Source organism: Schistocerca cancellata, chromosome 10 (assembly GCF_023864275.1).
Source record: "Schistocerca cancellata isolate TAMUIC-IGC-003103 chromosome 10, iqSchCanc2.1, whole genome shotgun sequence".
Taxonomy (NCBI): Eukaryota; Metazoa; Arthropoda; class Insecta; order Orthoptera; family Acrididae; genus Schistocerca; species Schistocerca cancellata.
Window position 1 is genome coordinate 160,810,534 of NC_064635.1, and position 19,991 is coordinate 160,830,524.

A 19,991-nucleotide genomic window follows, 5' to 3' on the forward strand; every position below is an offset into this window, starting at 1 on the left:
CTGTCAGTGTGATCATGTGATGTATCTGACCCCAGGAATGTGTCAATAAAGTTTCCCCTTCCTGGGACAATGAATTCACAGTGTTCTTATTTCAATTTCCAGGAGTGTATATAAATGACACTAGTAGATAGTGTCGGAAGTTCCATGTGGCTTTTCGCGGATGATGCTGTAGTATACAGAGAAGTTGCAGCGTTAGAAAACTGCAGCGAAATGCAGGAAGACCTGCAGCGGATAGGCACTTGGTGTAGGGAGTGGCAACTGACCCTTAACATAGACAAATGTAATGTATTTCGAATACATAGAAAGAAAAATCCTTTGTTATATGACTATATGATAGCGGAACAAACACTGGTAGCAGTTATAAGAGTCGAGGGACATGAAAGGGAAGCAGTGGTTGGGAAGGGAGTAAGACAGGGTTGTAGCCTCTCCCCGATGTTATTCAATCTGTATATTGAGCAAGCAGTAAAGGAAACAAAAGAAAAATTCGGAGTAGGTATTAAAATCCATGGAGAAGAAATAAAAATTCTGAGGTTCACCGATGACATTGTAATTCTGTCAGAGACAGCAAAGGACTTGGAAGAGCAGTTGAACAGAATGGATGGTGTCTTGAAGGGAGGATATAAGATGAACATCAACAAAAGCAAAACGAGGATAATGGAATGTAGTCGAATTAAGTCGGGTGATGTTGAGGGTATTAGATTAGGAAATGAGACACTTAAAGTAGTAAAGGAGTTTTGCTATTTGGGGAGCAAAATAACTGATGATGGTCGAAGCAGAGAGGATATAAAATGTAGACTGGCAATGGCAAGGAAAGCGTTTCTGAAGAAGAGAAATTTGTTAACATCGAGTATTGATCTAAGTGTCAGGAAGTCATTTCTGAAAGTATTTGTATGGAGTGTAGCCATCTATGGAAGTGAAACATGGACGGTAAATAGTTTGGACAAGAAGAGAATAGAAGCTTTCGAAATGTGGTGCTTCAGAAGAATGCTGAAGCTTAGATGGGTAGATCACATAACGAATGAGGAAGTATTGAATAGGATTGGGGAGAAGAGAAGTTTGTGGCACAACTTGGCCAGAAGAAGGGATCGGCTGGTAGGACATGTTCTAAGGCATCAAGGGATCACAAAGTTAGTATTGGATGGCAGCGTGGAGGGTAAAAATCGTAGGGGGAGACCAAGAGATGAATACACTAAGCAGATTCAGAAGGATCTAGGTTGCAGTAGGTACTGGGAGATGAAGAAGCTTGCACAGGATAGAGTAGCATGGAGAGCTGCATCAAACCAGTCTCAAGACTGAAGACCACAACAACAACATGCATGCAGAACGATTTGAAGTGGAATGGTCATATAAAATTAATTGTTGGTAACACGGGTACCAGGTTGAGATTCATTGGGAGAGTCCTTAGAAAATGTAGCCCATCAACAAAGGAGGTGGCTTACAAAACTCTCATTTGACCTCTACTTGAGTATTGCTCATCAGTGTGGGGTCTGTACCAGGTCAGGTTGACGGAGGAGACAGAGAAGATCCAAAGAAGAGCGGCGCGTTTCGTCGCAGGGTTATTCGGTAAGCGTGATAGCGTTACGGAGATGTTTAGCAAACTCAAGTGGCAGACTCTGCAAGAGAGGCGCTCTGCATCGCGGTGTAGCTTGCTGTTCAGGTTTCGAGAGGGTGCATTTCTGGATGAGGTTTCGAATATACTGCTTCCCCCTACTTATACCTCCTTAGGAGATCACGAATGTAAGGTTAGAGAGATTCGAGTGTGCTCAGAGGCTTTCCGGCAGTCGTTCTATCCGCGAATCATACGCGACTGGAACAGGAAAGGCAGGTAATGACAGTGGCACATAAAGTGCCCTCCGCCACACACCGTTGGGTGGCTTGCGGAGTATAAATGTAGATGTAGATGTAGATGTAATAGCTCCAGGTTGGATGAACGATGCAACTGCGTCCTCTTATCAGAGTTCTGTAACTATAACTGCCTGACAATTCTCTCGAAGTTCCCCAGCGATGTCCGGTGATTGTCGATAAGATGCGGCAGTACAATTCGGCATCAGCAATGCATATTTATCCCCTGCTCTAGTGACGCTATATTTGCTGCTGCTACGAATGCCACTGTAGTTGACTCTAATGTGGCACATGCTCTATCAGCTACTTGCAGTAATTTATCCAACAGTTGTTCTTCATACGCTATGAATATCAACTGCAGTTGAGACGGAATCTGTTGTCGCCAGATATGTAGCAGCAATTCATTAGATATTATGCTACAGTCCACTATTGATCCCAAAAGTTTCCAAGATTTGACAGATCAGAAGGTTGGCTGTTCATATCATATTGGGATTGCCAATTATGTAGGTCAGAAAACAAACCCATATATACTTCACATCATTTACTTAGCTTACAGTATGAGGTAACAGATCTAAAGAAAAACAAAGGATAAACATCCAAGTCTCAAAATCAGTGCCCTTCCAAGTAATAAACAATGCAATTTACTGCCCATCTGGTCAGTCCCTTGTTCCACAGACATACATTTATGTCTTGTTCTCACAATATTATCGTTGCTTTACTAATGACACTTTGTGAACGTAGAGCATCTTAGTATTTTATAGTTAACAAACAGTCAAACATATGTTGAAAGGTGTTCCATATGTTTATATTTACTGCATGTCAATTAATCACTTCGAATTAGAGAGTGACAGCTTACTATAGGTTAAAGACAAAGTTCAGACAGTTGACAATCAAGATAAATAGAACAAAAAAACTTAATGTACAGTAAATATGGGTAAAGCTAAGGGCAGTATCAACTTACTTCATCGAAATATCAGGGGAATAAAAAATAAAGTAGATGAGCTATTAGTGTGTTTAGATGATCTCAAAAATAAGAATGAGATTGATATACTCTGTCTGTCTGAACACCATATAACTGTGGACATGGATAGTGTCAGTGTATGAGGATATAATTTAGCATCTTACACATGTGCATCTAGGATGGACAAAGGAGGAGTTGCCATTTTCATAAAATAAGGGTATAAATGCAAAACTGTAGAAGAAAGCCAATTTTGTGTTGATCAGCACTTTGAGGTTTGTGCATGTGAACTTCAGCTAGATAATGTAGTATTGATATTAGCAACACTGTACAGGTCCCCATTAGGAGACTGGGAGCTGTTCATAAAAAAGTTTGACTCCCTATTATGCTGTCTATTGGACTAAAAGAAGTTATTAATGTGTAGTAATTTCAATGCAAACTTTCTAAGTAATTCTGATAGGAAAAGTGAACTAGAAGTGTTATTAACAACATACAACTTAAAATCAGTGATCAATTTTCCTACACATATAGCTCATGACAGTAGCACACTAATAGATAATGTATTTGTACAGAAAGAGGATGTAAAACAAACACATGCTTTCCCTGTGGTAAATGGATTGTCAGACCAAGATGCACAACTGATTAACTTACAAAACCAAACAGGGTGTAAAGTTTGGAAACCATTAAGTAAAAGTGTGAGGTCGCTCAACCCAGTATCTATAGAGCACTTCAGAGAAGGCTTAAGAAATGTTAATTGGGGAGATGTATATAATGAACCAAATGCTAATGATAAATGCAACATATTTCTTGATGAATTTATATCCTTTTTTGAACATTGTTTCCCAAAGAAAATTACAAAATGTAACACCACACACTTTTCAAAGAAACCTTGTATTACTACAGGTATTAAAGTGTCTTCAGAAAGGACAAGAAAACTGTATGAGACAGCAAGAAGTAGTAAAAATCCAGTAGTAGTTTTACACTACAAAAATTATTGTAGCATACTGAGAAAAGTTGTAGGGAAATCAAGAAATATGTATATCATAGAAGAAATTAACAACTCCGGCAATAAAATAATATCAGTTGGAATGTTACTAGGAGGGAGACAGGAGAAGTGACAACTGGGGTTGGTGGTATTACTAATAAAGAGAACAAGACCGTCCTAACCAACAGTACACAAGTATGTAGTGTATTAAACAAGTGTAGGAGAAAAATTGGTGAGAACAGTTAAAAAGAAAGAGCTAGGCAGTACATCGAAGAGTCTGTTTTGAAAAAAAATTAGTCAGATTAAGTTTCATCTAACAATCTCTTGTCAAATAAGTAACATTATTAAATCTCTGAAAAATAAATGTTCTGTTTGAGTAGCTGTTCTGAGTCACGTATGTAATGCATCATTGACTCAAGGTATTTTCCCAGACGGGTTAAAACATGCCATTGTCAGGCCTCTCTTCAAAAAGGGGGACACCACAGATGTCAATAATTATTGGCCAGTATGTTGTGGATTGGTAAGAGAGCCAACCCACTATGAGAGGAAGCCGAAAGGCACGCGTTTTAGCTCATGCAGGCTGGCATGAGGTCTGGAACAGGTCAAGGAAATTAGACTAGCAAAAAACGTACGTAGCTGCTGGAATACTTAACTTTAATCCATAATTGGTGAACATCGCTCTTGATGGTACATGTTTTACAGCATCAATAGTAACTGGTAATGGTGCCTTGCTAGGTCGTAGCAAATGACGTAGCTGAAGGCTATGCTAACCATCGTCTCGGCAAATGAGAGCGTATTTTGTCAGAGAACCATCGATAGCAAAGTCGGCTGTACAACTGGGGCGAGTGCTAGGAAATGTCCCTAGACCTGCCGTGTGGCGGCACTCAGTCTGCAATCACTGATAGTGGCGACACGCATGTCCAACGTATACTAACGGACTGTGGCCGATTTAAAGGCTACCACCTAGCAAGTGTGGTGTCTGGTGGTGACACCACATTCTTCCCCCGCAAATCGGCGGACGGTTGTGGCATAAGGCTTCCGCCCACCGTGGGGAGGACCCCATGTTGACGTATGCGACTCGGTGGGGAGCCTAACAACAGGCGAGGCTGGGCCACCCGCACCCTGCCATTCGGACCAAGGGGAGCTAGGAAACGCCTGAAAACCTGCTCCAGGGTGCACGCCAACATGTGGTGTATGCACCCATAGAGAGACAGGAGGGGCCAAAGGGTCGACCTCCATCGGGCCGGGGCACCCGATGAGCGAAGACGACATATGGTCCGGAGCGGGCAAGAGTTCCATGGCGGAGGACAACTGGTCACGGGAAGCGATCGGCAGCGCGGGACCCAGGGAGGCGCCTGACGGTTGCAGCGACGCGTCCACTGTGGGCATCGCCAGCGGAAGAACAGGCGGCGGCGGCACGTCGCCATGGGGCAAAATGAAAGGCAGCGTCGGTAACAGCTGGGGCTGAGGCGAGCCAGTAGATGCGTCCCCAGGGCGCTGACCGGACGGCACCGTCGCTGAAAGCAGACGGGGACCAGCAGATCCCGTGCGATCTGTCTTTGTGCGCAAGCACAGCACCGATCCCGAAATCGGATGCATCCACCATCAACAAAAGGGGCTTCCGGGGATCGAATGGCGTGAGGCAAGTATTGGAAAGCAACACCGATTTCAACTGGCGAAAGGCGCGTTCGCATTCCGTCATCCAGACGAACGGAACACCTTTACGGTGTAAGCGATGAATCGGAGCTGAAATGGAAGAGGCGTGTGGGATATATTTGTTATAGTAATTTATTTTTCCCAGCACACTCTGTAGCTGCTTCAAATTTTGCGGCGAAGGCATATCTTGTATGGCACGGAGGTGCTCTGGACTGTGTTGTATGCCTTGGGCATTGAGTACATGTCCCAGATAGGGTAAGTCATGAGCAAAAACCACACATTTGTCCTTCCGCAAGTGAAGACCATTTTGTCGCAAGACCTGAAATAATGTTCTGAGATTGGCAAAATTTTCTTCTTCCGTCCTTCCAGAGATCACAATATCGTCCAGATAGTTTGCTGCAGTAGGGACCGATGCACAAACAGTTTGTAGATATTGCTGAAACAATGCAGGGGCGGATGCACACCCGAATGGCAGTCGTTTGAATCAATACAAACCAAGATGCGTGTTAACCACCAAAACGCGCTGGGATTCTTCGTCCACCGGTATTTGCAAGTACGCATCTGCTAGGTCCAACTTCGAAAAATATTTACCCGGGCACAGTTTGTCAAAAAGATCTTCCAGGCGGGATAAAGGAAAAGTTGCAGTCACTAGTTGTGGATTCACTGTTGCCTTGAAGTCCACGCAAAGTCTCAATTTTCCGGAATGTTTTTTGCAAAATTACTAAGGGTGATGCCCAGAGAGAAGCCTGCACACGTTCAATTACACCTTGTGATTCCAATTCGTGTAATGTTTTTGCGACCTCATCACGCCATGCGTGGGGAACATTGCGCACTCTGAAAAATTTCGGTTGCACGTTTACTTTCAGTTCCAAATGTGCTTTATAGTTCTTAGCGCAACCAAGGCCCGGTGCAAAAATGTCTGCAAATTCGTCACATAGACGAGAAACACTGTCTGAAGGCACATTCTGGTTCACTGATAGGACCTGATTTACTATAGACAAGTTAAACAACTGAAATAAATCGAAACCAAACAAGTCCACTGCAGCAGAAGAACGTAGGACGTAAAATGACACAAGTTTTGTTTGTCCCTTGTATATTGCCAGAAGGCTGCACTGTCCTAACACAGGGATCACTTGACCTAAATAGTTACGTAACTTAACATTTGCGGCATGCAACGGAGGTGTGCCCAGCTGTTTGTACGTGGCTTGATTGATCAATGAAGCTGCAGCCCCGGTGTCGAGCTAGAACGGTATTACTTTGCCGTTAATGTCCAAATCTACAAAAAGTTTATTGTCCTGCTGACGACAAGAGTGACTGTCTCGTGCAGCGTGACCTGACACTGGTACAAAATGACTTGCGACTTGACGGGAGTTCCTGCGATGTCGACGCACACTATGTGTGGGACGAACACAGTCACTGTTAGAGAGAGTGGCACTGGGCGGAGTGGCATGAACTATATGAATTTCCATGGGCGAAGTGTCACGAGCCTGAGTATCCTTGGTTCGATTCCGATTCCGGCGCGAAGCAAAGGGCCTGGAAAAGATTTTTGAGCTTCCAATCTGAGCTTGTTCTGGCAAACACTTTGAACATGTCCTTTTTTATTACAGTAAAAGCAAATAGCTTGGCGTGACGGGCAATTCTCACGCCAATGTCTAGTAGCACACCGCGGGCATGATTTTAGCATTGCATTTGCATGCCGGCGCTGGACACATGGCTGAGAGCCAGGCGGCGTTGGCGCGGCCGGGCGCGAGGACTGTTTACTGTTCCTTGCAGCTCGCCCGGCAGGCCGATTAACCTGACACACGGGTGGCGAAGTTTCAGATGATTCCTGAGCAAAGTCAAGTGTGTCCCGCCGATCCAATATGTCCGTCACTTGTTGAAGGGAGGGATTGACTAGTTTCAAAATCTGTTCCCGTATACGAACGTCAGAAACATTCTGTGCAATTGCATCACGTACCATAGTATCTAAATAAGGAAGTCCACATTGACACTCAAAAGCACAATCCCTAGTAAGGCCTTGCAAGGTTGCAACCCACTCCCTATTAGTCTGACCTGCAGTACGTTTTGTACGAAAGAAGGTATACCTTTTCGCAACTACATTGACGGATTCTTTGAAATATGCATCTAATGCAGACAAAATTTCGTCATAGGACAGAGTTGTTACGTCGTGTCGGGGAAATAATTTGACTATCACACGGTACATGGTCACTCCTACGGAGGACAATAAGAAAGGCTGCCACTTGTTACCTTGAATTCTATAGGCGGCGAGACGGAATCCAAATTGGCGTGACCACTCCGTCCAGCTTTCCAGTGCAGCATCAAATGGACGAAAAGTCGGTGCAACTGCGTGTTGTGGCTGCGTGAGCAGTGGAACGGCGGCTGCCGCATCGTTTTGCATTGCACGTTGACCCTGGATGAGCTGTCCAAGGGCATCCAGTAAGGCCTGCGTCTGCTGATTCTGTAAGCGATAAAATTCGGACAGTACATCTGGAGAATGTGGCGAAGCCATTACACAAGTAAATCAGGGCAATATCGATAAGAACGCGAATTGGCCACGTCGCCAAATGTTGTGGATTGGCAAGAGAGCCAACCCGCTATGAGAGGAAGCCGAAAGGCACGCGTTTTAGCTCACGCAGGCTGGCTTTAGGTCTGGAACAGGTCAAGGAAATGAGACAAGCAAAAAAAGGATGTAGCTGTGGAATACTTAACTTTAATCCATAAATGGTGAACATTGCTCTTGACGGTACATGTTTTACAGCATCAATAGTAACTGGTAATGGCGCCTTGCTAGGTCGTAGCAATTGACGTAGCTGAAGGCTATGCTAACTATCGTCTCGGCAAATGAGAGCGTATTTTGTCAGTGAACCATCGCTAGCAAATTCGGCTGTACAACTGGGGCGACTGCTAGGAAGTGTCTCTAGACCTGCCATGTGGCGGCGCTCGGTCTGCAATCACTGATAGTGCCGACACGCGAGTCCGCCGTATACTAACGGACCGCGACTGATTTAAAGGCTACCACCTACCAAGTGTGGTATCTGTCGGTGACACCACACAGTATCCTTGCTCAAAATCTTCGAGAAAGTAATGTATTCAAGAGTGGTTAGCCATCTCAACAGTAATGGGATACTTAGTAAATCACAGTTCGGATTTCAAAAATGCAGTTCCACTAAGACAGCAATACACAATTTCACTGTCCACAATATAGTCTTTAAATAGTAAAATATCACCAATAGGCATTTTCTGTGACTTGTCCAAAGCATTTGAATGTGTGAACCATACATTGTGTTACAGAAATTACAATTCTATTGTATAAATGGAATAACATATGAGTGGTTTAAGTAATACCTACAGAACAGGAAGCAAAGAGTTTCCTTGTATGGGTAAATGATATAAATAAATTTGCCACTTCATCTAACTGGGGTGCAATTTCATTAGGTGTTCCACAATGTTCAATCATGGGTCCCCTTCTGTTCTTGATATCTGAAACAGGAAGCTAAACTGACACTATTTGCTGATGATACAAGCATCATTATTGATCCAGTAAAAGAAACTCCAATTGAAAATAATACAAATAAGGTCTTTGGAAATACCATTAATCGGTTTTCTGCAAATGAGCTTGCTCTAAACTTCAAAAAAACACAGATATCAAATTTTCTGTACAGTTCCTTCAATAATATAACACATCAACAGAAGTCAGGAGACAGGGTAGAGCATACTAAGTTTTTGGGTGTACATACAGATGAGAATCTTAATTGGAAAATTCATATTTTGAATCTTCTAAAGCGACTAGGTTCAGCAACTTTTGCAATCAGAATAATTGCCAATTTTGAGGATATAGAAATTAGTAAGCTAACATATGTTGCATACTTTCACTCTCTGATTTCATGCCGAATAATATTTTGGAGTAACTCAACATTTAGACAAAAAGTATTCACTGCTCAAAAGAAAGTGGTTAGAGTAATGTGTGGGGCTCATAGTCACACATCTTGTAGGCATCTTTTTAAAAGATTGGGAATTCTTACAACAGCCTCACAGTACATTTACTCTCTTACGAAATTTGTTATCAACAACATGGACCAGTTTAAAAACAACAGTGACATTCATCATTATAATACCAAAAAAAGAAAGTCTTACACTATCCTTTACTCAATCGATCTTTGGCACAGAAAGGGGAAAAAGATGCTGCTATAAAAAAATTTTGAGAAGTTACCACATGAAATAAAATGTCTGACAGACAGCTGTAATAGTTTCAAAAATAAATTGACATCATATCTCCTTGACAACTCCTTCTATACCATAGATGAATTCTTGAATAGGAGTAAATAAATCTATAAATATAGTATATGCATTTTGTGCCATTTAAGGAAATGGGGTAAATAATAGAAATATTAATCATATAGATATATATGTTTCATATATGCATTGCTTGTGCACTTGACATGTTCCATATCATAACAGCTACCATACCATGTGATTGATCAATGAAACATGCAACCAAATAATTAACAATATGAACATCATCAAACTAGAATTCAGTACCATTGTAAAATTAAAATGCATAATTATTCCCTTGGGCAACCAACACCTATCAATCAATCAATCAGTCTCTTTATTCATCTGTTAACAATATACATTGTATGGATGTAGTCAATTACAATATAGTTTCTAATCTTTAATTTGTTTCAAAAACATGGATAATAAATACAGATATTTTATATCAGTATATATAAATAATAATACTTTTCCATATTCAGATATTCTTCAATGCTATAAAAACTATGTGTTAGTAAAAATTGTTTAAGGTCTAACTTGAATTTATGAAATTCTTTTCTTTATTGTAGAAGGCAATCAACTAAAAATTATTTTGGGCTGGTAGTTTACACTTTTTTGGTAGAGTGCTCCTTTGTGGGTGTCTCTGTGAAAATCATCCACGTTCCTTATTTCATGGTTATGAACCTGATTATTTAATGTTGAAACTTCCTGGTGAGGTTTCAGAAAGCATACACATATATAGACGTATAAGTTAGGAAGAGTCATTATTTTAAATTCTTTAAATATTTCCCTGCATGACTCTCTGCAGGGAACCCCTTTCATTATTCTAATAGCCCTTTTCTGAAGTTTGTAAGCTTGTTTTGCTATACCTGTATTTCCCCAGAAGATCACACCATATCTAAGCGAACTGTTCATGTAAGCATAATAGGCACACAGCAATGATTCAATGTTGCAGCATTCCCAAAGCATTCTTGGCACATAGCAGCATTTACTTAATTTTTTAAATCAAAACTTCTAGATGTTTTTCCCATCTCAAATGCTCATACACCCATATACCAAGGAATTTTGTGTATGGAGCTTGTGCAGTAACATAGTTCCATAACTCAGCTTTTACTCTTCTTCTAGCTTTACTTTTAATATTACTGTAATTCATCAATACCGTTTTATCCTTATTTTCCTGTCTCATTTATTGTCCTAGAGACACTCTGCTGCAGATCATCCTCAGAGTACCCTTTTATAAAAATGCTAGTGTCATCAGCGAACATCACCATTTCTGCAACTGTCAGATGGTTTGGCAAATCTTTTATGTACACCAAGAACAACAGAGGGCCTAACACAGAACCCTGTGGCATTCCATGGCTAGTTTTTTTTTTTTTTTTTTTAATCTGAAAGATTTATCAGAGAGATAAGACTTGAACCATTTGAAGGCAAGACCACGGACCCCATAACATTCTAGTTTCATAAGCAATAAGTCATGTATGATTAAATCAAATGCTTTAGATAAATCTAAGAATATGCTACAGCTTAATTTGTTCTTGTCCAAGGCATTTAGAATCATTTTCATGAATTGGAAGACTGACATTTCTGTGGATCTGTTATTTCGAAACCCATTTTGATCAATAGTCAGTATTTTATTTTTATTCAGGAGGTCAGCTAGCCTTTAATACATTACTCTTTCAATTACTTTAGAGAAACCTGACAATAATGAGACTGGCCTATAATTAGTTATGTCAGCTGTACTATCCTTTTTGTGAAGTGGCTTTATGGAGAGTTTTAGTTTTGATGGGAACACCCCTGTCCTGAAATAAGTTTTAATAATGTCATTTAGGTGAGTGTCTATATTGATAGAATTGTGTTTGATTACCTTGTCTGGGATTCCGTCAATACCACAAGACATTTTATTTTTTAGTTTATTAATAGCATTTGTAACTTCACATTCTGTTACTGGGTACAGGAACATCGTCTTTTCACAAGTTGGTACTTTTATGTTTTTGTTGTTTAAATTGCACAGACTTTTAATTAGGTTTGGTGCTATGTTCACATAATATTCATTGAATATATTGGCTACCTGTTGAGCATCTTCTATCACTTTACCCTCACTTTTAATTTTGAAATTATGGGTGGGTCTTGGTTTTACATTTTCCTATGCTATTGTTTATAATCTTCCAAATCGATTTTGATTTAATGCTTCCATTATTAATGTATGAATCATTGCTTAGCCTTTTTGCTGCCTGTAAAACTTTCCTATAGACCCTTCTATATTTCCTATAGTATGGTTTTATTGTTGCATTTATTTTAGCATGCTTGCTGAGGTTTCTAAGGGTGGTTGCTGATTTTTTAATCCCTTGTCTTACCCATGTGTTTGTCTTCTGACTGACTTCTTTTTAACAGGAATGCTACATAATAGCAACATTTATAATCAGTGAGAAAACTGTCATACTTTTTCTCTGCATCATCAGTTTGTTCTATGTCCCACTGCACCCTTTTTAGCATAATATTAAATACCCTTATGTTGTCTGCATTAATAAGTCTTCTTTGTACACATTTTTCAGTGACTGTGTATTTCTTATTGTTCTCATTCCTTATCATCGTTTTTAAAGCCATATGGTCAGAAAAGCCTGTGTCTGTTACTTCAACACTGTACTCACAGCTTTGTTTGTTGGTAAATATCTGATCATCTGATCAAGTGTTGTTTCAGGCCAATCCCCTTATCTGGTAATTTCCTGCACTGTAGGTTGCATGTTGTATGTGTTAAACGGATTTAATAATTGTACCTTGTTCTTATTTTTTCGTTAAATTTAATGTTAAAGTCACCAAGAAATATTGTGCATTTTTAGATAGCTTCATTTGTGTTGTATTAGCGAGTTATTTGAGAATGACAATAAAGCCTAAACAGGTGCCGTATAGAATATTAAACTAATCTGGACATTTCATATTCAATATGCCATACTTTCTACCCGAGAAACCTTGACCTTCGCATCGTGTCCGTTGATGGCCTGTATGAATGCCGCCATTTGAAATGAAATTGTGGAATGTTTTGACGTTCCGTTGCGTGCCATCAAACGTAAACCGAATTTTACTTTGGAAATGTGACAAAGTGCAGTTGGTATTACCGTTCCCTCAGTTGTTTGTGACACTGTCAGCATATACGACGATTTATCTTCCTACGTAGTTAATAACCTTGGCTGCGCAGTCTAGAGTTTTGTCGGTAACCGGGCGTGGTTTGCAACTGATGAGTGTAATCTTACTAACGTCGCAATCACTAGTTATATTGGAATCTAGCGGTAAGTTCTTCACGCTTTTGCTGGTTTGCCTGTTCAGTCCGTTTTAAAGGTCGGTATTTGTTTGTTGGTAGGCTTAAATCTTGCCTGCAATCAACTTTCGTCAACAGAAGTTTAAATTGAAATAGTATCTGCACCCATTATGCTGGGAAGGTTTTTCACCATTTCCATCTCGGGAGTAGATGTAAAAGTACGCGTTCGGAAATTAGTGTGATATTGGTAATGCAACTTATTGAAGGTTTACAACTGAATATTTAGAAAATATGAACTCGTCAAAAATAAATTTAAGTGTATCGCTTTATTTTGATTTCTTTTGGTGTCAGCATGAACGACGTGGGAAGCTGTGAAGGAATAGTTCCATCGTATAGAGTGCCGCAGATACGATTGCTGGTTGAAATTCCTCCCCTGAAGTCTTTGTGTGCTGTTTTTTGGTAATGTGCCTTTACTTTTCTCACTAGTCAATGCGTATGAACACATGGCTTTGCTTCAGGGTGTTTATCAGAAACACTCAAATTTCAATTTTTACTCGTTTTTGCATGCTCAGTATATTTCTTACGTTCACGCGGCGAAAAACTGACGTTTCCTTGAGGTCACGTGTCCTGTCTGTGATAGGACGACAGAAGCAACCGAACAGCCGTTCGCTGATTTTCGTACTTTGTGCCTATGCGGACTGCATCGTGCAGTTTTAGGTGGGGAGTGTTTTGAATTGTGGTTGCGTAAGATACCGGCAGAGGTCAGGCCTGAAAGATCGCTGCCAACAGCTGATCTGTATTACTATAAAATGGTTTGTGTACTACCGATGAACTCCGCAGTTGGACCTTACCAACACTTTGTGTACTCCAATTTTCTTTGCATTGTGGATTGCGTGTTTATTTTTCTAATTTTGAAATGAGTGAAGAGACTAATCCTGGTGCATAAAAGGATTCGAATGAGGCTCCCACCACAAGAAGAGCAATCCGTATGCCCGGTATGTCGGTTCCGCTTTCGTGGAAGCACAGAACGCGGATATAGAATGTCAGCCCTTAGAGAGGTAGGCGGGGCATATTCTCCCCCACTCCTTTACCCCTCGGAGAATTCAAGTTACCATGTAAGGTCGAGGCCGACTACCACGATATGGATCTTACGAAAATATATACTTACAGTGATACACCACAGTAAAGATCTCTCGAAAATGCGTCATTTTTATTACAATTTGTTATCCAAAAGTGCCAAGAACTGTGACGCCAGCGCCTCAACACGGCGAAAAGATGCCCTTACGGTGTACTAAACTACTTCGCTGCGCCCTTCTACTGCTATTTTGTTTCCCATTGTCATATCGAGTTGATTGTTACTATTCGGTGGCTGATGAGAATAGTTAAATCTAATGATTTCCTTAAGCGGAATAAGGGAATTAGTTTGTTTTAAATATGGGCAGTGAGAAAAAAACTGGACATGATAGACCGACCGTAACCCAAGGCGTAGGTTAGATTGTAATGTGATAGTTTCGTTGTCAGTTGGGGGAGCCAACAAATGCGAATGGAGAAAACTGTATGTGCTTACAGACTGATCAGAGGCGAAGCCAAAGGCATATGTTGGTCGGAATGTGACAGTATGGTTGAGAGTTGGCCTATTTTAGTATGAAAATACAACTGCCGTCATAGACTAATGTGTAGCATAGCATTTGATATTCGCTCGTCATTGCAATAACTTACTGGGGTATCGTATTTCTGATTTCGTCAAAAATTCCCATGATGTGGCTAAATTCTAGCCACGCAGAACAAAATACCTGCTAACGAACGACTATTCTGATTGGTTGCCGGCCACCGACTCAAGATTGGTCATGCCATCATTTATCGCGCTAACAATTAAACAATAGAACACAACGAAAAAACTGTGGTACACCATAAGTACACTTTTACTGATTAGGCTATTGTTATGACCACATCTTGTAACATCCATAATGATGTCAACGGCTTTAAAATCAATTTCTGGCAGATCATATTACACTAATGATTTTACATGGACAAAGTTTATGACTTTTCTTTTGATGCTGTTAAGCATAATGTTTAAGTGCATTTGGCATGTTGGAGCGCTTGTTGATGCAGCTTAAGCCCTATGCCACTATAATTGGCCGAATTAGTAATTTGAAGAGATTCGGTTAATAATTTCATGAATGAGGCTATTGCCTGCTTTCTTTTTATTCCAACAAAGTATCCTCTACAAATTTGTCTGTGAATTTGATGGATTTCTCGTTTAGGCTAGCTAGCTAGCCATTAATATAAAAGCATAAACCAAATTCTCTCTAGAAAAGGGTCTTGACCTCTAAAATGTTTAATACCATGGTTTTCTGAGTGATATAGTCAGTACCGTAAAATTTGTTTTTGTCATCTTATTTTTGTGGAACTACACCATCTGATGTAAACAGTTACATTTGTCAACAAGAGTGCTGGCTATGAAGTGTGTGCCTTTTCTTTTTTTATTATTAGTTTTTTTTAAATTGATGTTATATGTTACATAATTATGGAGAATTTTTCCACCTCATTGCTGGGATATAGCAAAATAGATACTGTGTATGCTGGCTCTAGGTTGATTGATGCCTGTGCACTGTGTTTTTTACCTAATGAAATTTTCATGTATTGTACCTGTGAAAAATCTGAATAAAATGTCTTCATAATTTTATTTACTTAACATATCGTAAATGAGTCCCCAGCAGGTAGTTGATGGAACTGACTATTCTGTTGCTGGTTGTCTCCATACAATATTTCAGGTGGCTCTCATTTTTTAGTGGAATTCTTTTTTACATGTGTCATTTGCTTTTTTTTCTGTTGATGGTCTAATAAGTTTTAAAGAAAGCATGAAATTCTTGTGAAGTGATCTGTTGTCTGGCACTTAGAATATGGAATCCAGAAGACAGCCGGCACTTAGAATATGGAATCCAGAAGACAGCCAGTCACAGATGGTTTAATGTGTTTCATCTTGCCACATATGTTGTTGGCGTGATCTTTTCGTTAAGGCTCTGCATGTAGTATTCAAAGGCACACACTTCCACTGACTACTTGCCAAGGCCAATCAGGTTCCCAGGAGCCAGTCAGGAGAACCAGATGCCCACACTCATTGTCCTCCTCATGTTGCTACCCTTATTTTCTTATGGCAGTTCTGTAATTTCATATTCCCACACTCCTGCTCATGTTGTCGTGAACAAATCCTGATAGGTGTCTACTTGGGTTTCTTTTGCAACTGCTTCATTTCCTTTCTTCTCCTGACAGGTTTGCAGTTGTTTTAAGCAAATCTTATTTGTTATTTATTTATTCCTTCATCCTTTGATCACTGTTTAGAATGTATTCGTATTTGTTTCATTTGGTCCATTAAATCTTAACAGGTACAGTACAGCACATCAGATATGGGACAGGTCAATGCAAATATAACTTCATGTTCGTGTGACCTGTGTATTAATGAATACAATGTTTTTAGCCCTGAATTATAATTAAATCACTGTAAATAGAAAATTACAACTGAAAATTTAAATAAACTAATTGCGGCCAGATCCCCGGAAGTAAAATATGATTCAAGCTAGTTATTAGGTGTACCTCTGATGTTAATACTGTCTAGTTTCTGCAGTAGTAGAATAGTTAGTTCTGTGCTCCATAGATAATTTGAACAATTCTTTTATCAAAATGATGTGGAAGGAGCTTGCAGGATATGTGTACATAATTACTATTCACATTAATGAACACACAATCATTTTATTCCTACTCTTGAAACCATACTTAAAAGCAAGTTTTTTTGTATTTTTATCTATTTATTTTGTAAGTTTGTATTTTACTTTCCTTTTTTACTGGCTTCCAGTTTTTAAGTATAAATTTGTTAATGGAATAGGAGTTGTCCAGGAGAAATGATTCTAAATTAGATTTAAAACTTGCTTCACTGGCTGTCAGACGTTTTATGTTATTGGGCAAATGATCAAAAATTTTTATTGCTGCATATTGAACTCCTCTCTGAACCACTTACAGGTTTACCATGGAAATATTGACTGTGTCCTGCCATCAAAGTCTCTTCACAAGACCCCTATGTTCTGTCACCTGGCTAAGCTTGGTGCTAGGTTTCATGATGCTTGTGATGTCATATTCTATGCCTATCTTTTCCTGTAGCAGTTGGCCTAAACTTCTACCATGACCTCTCCCTATTTAGTCTTTTATGTCAATTGTGTTCAACAGATCAAGGCATACATCAGTTATTTTTTCTGCATTATCATGTTTTTGGAGTACTTCACTGCGAAATTCAAATATCGCTGTCCTGTTGATCAGCTTTCAGAAAACCATGTTGGGCTGTGGACAACATGTTGATCTTTTCTGAAAGATCTAGCAAACTCCTGTGAAAATGTTTTTGTAGTACTTTTTGTTACAGGTAGAGCAAAGCAATAGGTCTATAGTTGTCTAAATCTTCTGTCTTACCTGTTTTGAACAGTGGCTTGAGTTTCACCATCTGTAAGCACAAAGGAAAAATTCCAGTTCTAAATAAACTGTTAAGAAGGTGGTCTGATGGTACCACAATAAGATCTCCTGTGTTTTTAATTGTGTAATCCTGAATCTCATCCATACCTGTTAAAAATTGTGTTCTTAACTTACTAATTGCTAGTAAAATTCTGGGCTGGTAGGGGGTGGGGGGGACAGGAAGTCGGGGTTGCTATTTAGATTTGCAGGTGGTGTGGTAGAATTGGAACTTGACTCTTTGTCAGAAGTTGCAGGAGAACTGTGATGTACCAAATTACAACACAAGGCACAAAAATTATTTTCATGTGGACTTTGCCTCCTTGTCTAGGGTCCAGTGTGGCTATGTACTTTGGTGCATCCAACATCAAACAAGACATTGGGAATTCGTATCAATTCAAAAGAAAATATTAAAAAAATGTTTCATTATCCATTCTTTCTGTATATTATCTGCATACTTAGATTCAGAGATTGAAAACTTCTGTTAGTGACACGACAACTTACAGTGTTCAGTGTAAAGTTACATGACAAGTAATAATATACTGAAAATAGGACTCGGTACATACAGATGTTGGTAAATATTTTCTTCAAAAAGTATCATTATAATCAAGTAAATGTCAAGCTACCAAAAGCAGATAAACAACACCTATATAGTAACCTCACTGGGACAAAAATATTAGTCACCCCTAGGGAATCTGTTACATGAGTTTTACAATACCATGTGATTCCAACCCTGGACTTGATAACCAGATGGATTTGGGTAGAAAGTGAGTTTACAGGGTTGTGCAGGTATGTTGCATCCAGGTTAAACCACTCCCTGAGGATTTGATTGCACAACTTCACCAAACTGCAAGGATGGTAATGTTGGCATTTTACCCTCTGTCCTAACATGTCCCACAGTTTTTCTATGGGGTTCAAGACAGGTGATTTTGAAGGTCAGTTGAGATTTAGGGGAGTGTTCAGGAAACCACTCACATATTCTTTCATGTGGATGAACTTAGCTGTTGTTCTCTTTACGTACTTACGTGAGCAATGGCATTGTGCAAGTTGATGGACTCCAAATGTTACATGTTGCAATGTTCTCTCTCTGACATGTTAGGATGGATCTTCATTTACTGCCTGCAGCAATTCCTGTCAGTTTTGGAATGCGTCTCCAGTCCCTCTGTCAGGATCTTTCTCTGACCACGATTCTAACTTCCTGTTTCGTGGCCACATGTGTTACACCACTGCTTGTGGACGTGAAAGAGTCCACAAAAAAACACCAACAAATCCATCAATTTCATACACTGTATGGCCATGGGCACGGCCAAACATGATTGCCCCTTTTTGCCGCTGTCATGCCCACCATTTACCCTTGTTTACATTCATGGTCTGCGTTAAACATAAATGTCTCACTGATCGCTACTGTGTTATGCCCATGTAGAGGCAATGCATGAGCAATTGATCATGTGGCTTGGGTGCTACATCACTGAGAGATTTTGAAACCAGATTTTAAACTGCATAACATTTCCAGTATTGGTTATGAACTGCAGATTAAAACTGAAGAAATTGTGGAAAAGTAGGAAATAAATGAGCTGGAACCTGGATTAATTGTAAGAACCAGAAGCTGCTGACGGTTTAAAAAGAAGCATTAGGCAACAGTTGTCTTAAATGGGTAAGGAATACCATGTAAGATGTATGAGTAGCCTTCAGAAATTAAATAGTAAAGGCAGCAGAGGACTGAATAAGGAAAGAATCAAACCCATTAGAAATTCTTGGATAACACATGACATATTGAGTTTAATTGACAAAATAGGGAAGTACAGAATTGCAGCAAATGGAGCTACCAGAAGGAAATACTGGCATCTAAAAAATGAGATTGACAGGATGTGCAAAATCACAAAGCAAGAATGGCTGGAAATGCAAACTTAGATACTTCTAGGAAAAAAAAAAAAAAAAAAAAAAAAAAAAAAAAAAAAAAACAGCTCTGTGAATATTGGGACCTCAGATGGCGAGCCAGTACTTAGTTAGGAAGGTGAGAGGAATATATGAAAGGGCTATACAATGGAAATGATTTTGAAGGCAATATTATAGAAAGGTAAGATGAAGACGAGGTGGGTGTTGAAACACTGCAAAAGGAAAAATTTGACATAGCACTGAGAGACCTAACTGAGGTTCCTGGAGTAGAAGACATTCCATCAGAATCATGGAGACCTTTAGGAGTGCCAGCCATGACAAACATTCCATTTGATGTGCAAAATATGAGACAGGAAAAATACCCTCAGAATTCGAGGATAATGTATTAATTCTAGTTCCAAAGATGACGTCTGTGAATATTACTAACGTCAGTTTAATAACTCATGGTTGCAAAATATTTCAAGAATTATTTACGTATTAAAGTAAAAGCTGATAGAAACTGACCTCAAGGGAAATAAACATGTGATTCAATCCTTCTTTGTTTAGCAAATGTGAGTCCTTTAGTGATGAGGCTTGGGTGGCAGTCTGTAAATTGACATGATCATGTTTCAGGTATATCTCAACTGTTAGTATTG

At 39.6% G+C, this 19,991-nt stretch overlaps 1 protein-coding gene across 1 annotated transcript in view; it reads left to right on the forward strand.

The window, feature by feature from the left end:
* The first annotated feature begins 14,014 nt into the window (after nucleotides 1-14,014).
* Nucleotides 14,015-19,991, forward strand: part of LOC126106873 (poly [ADP-ribose] polymerase tankyrase-1-like) — a 135,371-nt gene continuing 129,394 nt past the window's right edge. Inside the window, exon 1 of the mRNA XM_049913271.1 lies at nucleotides 14,015-14,024. The gene's annotated coding sequence lies outside the window, so the exon portion shown is untranslated. The remainder of the gene's footprint in view (nucleotides 14,025-19,991) is intronic.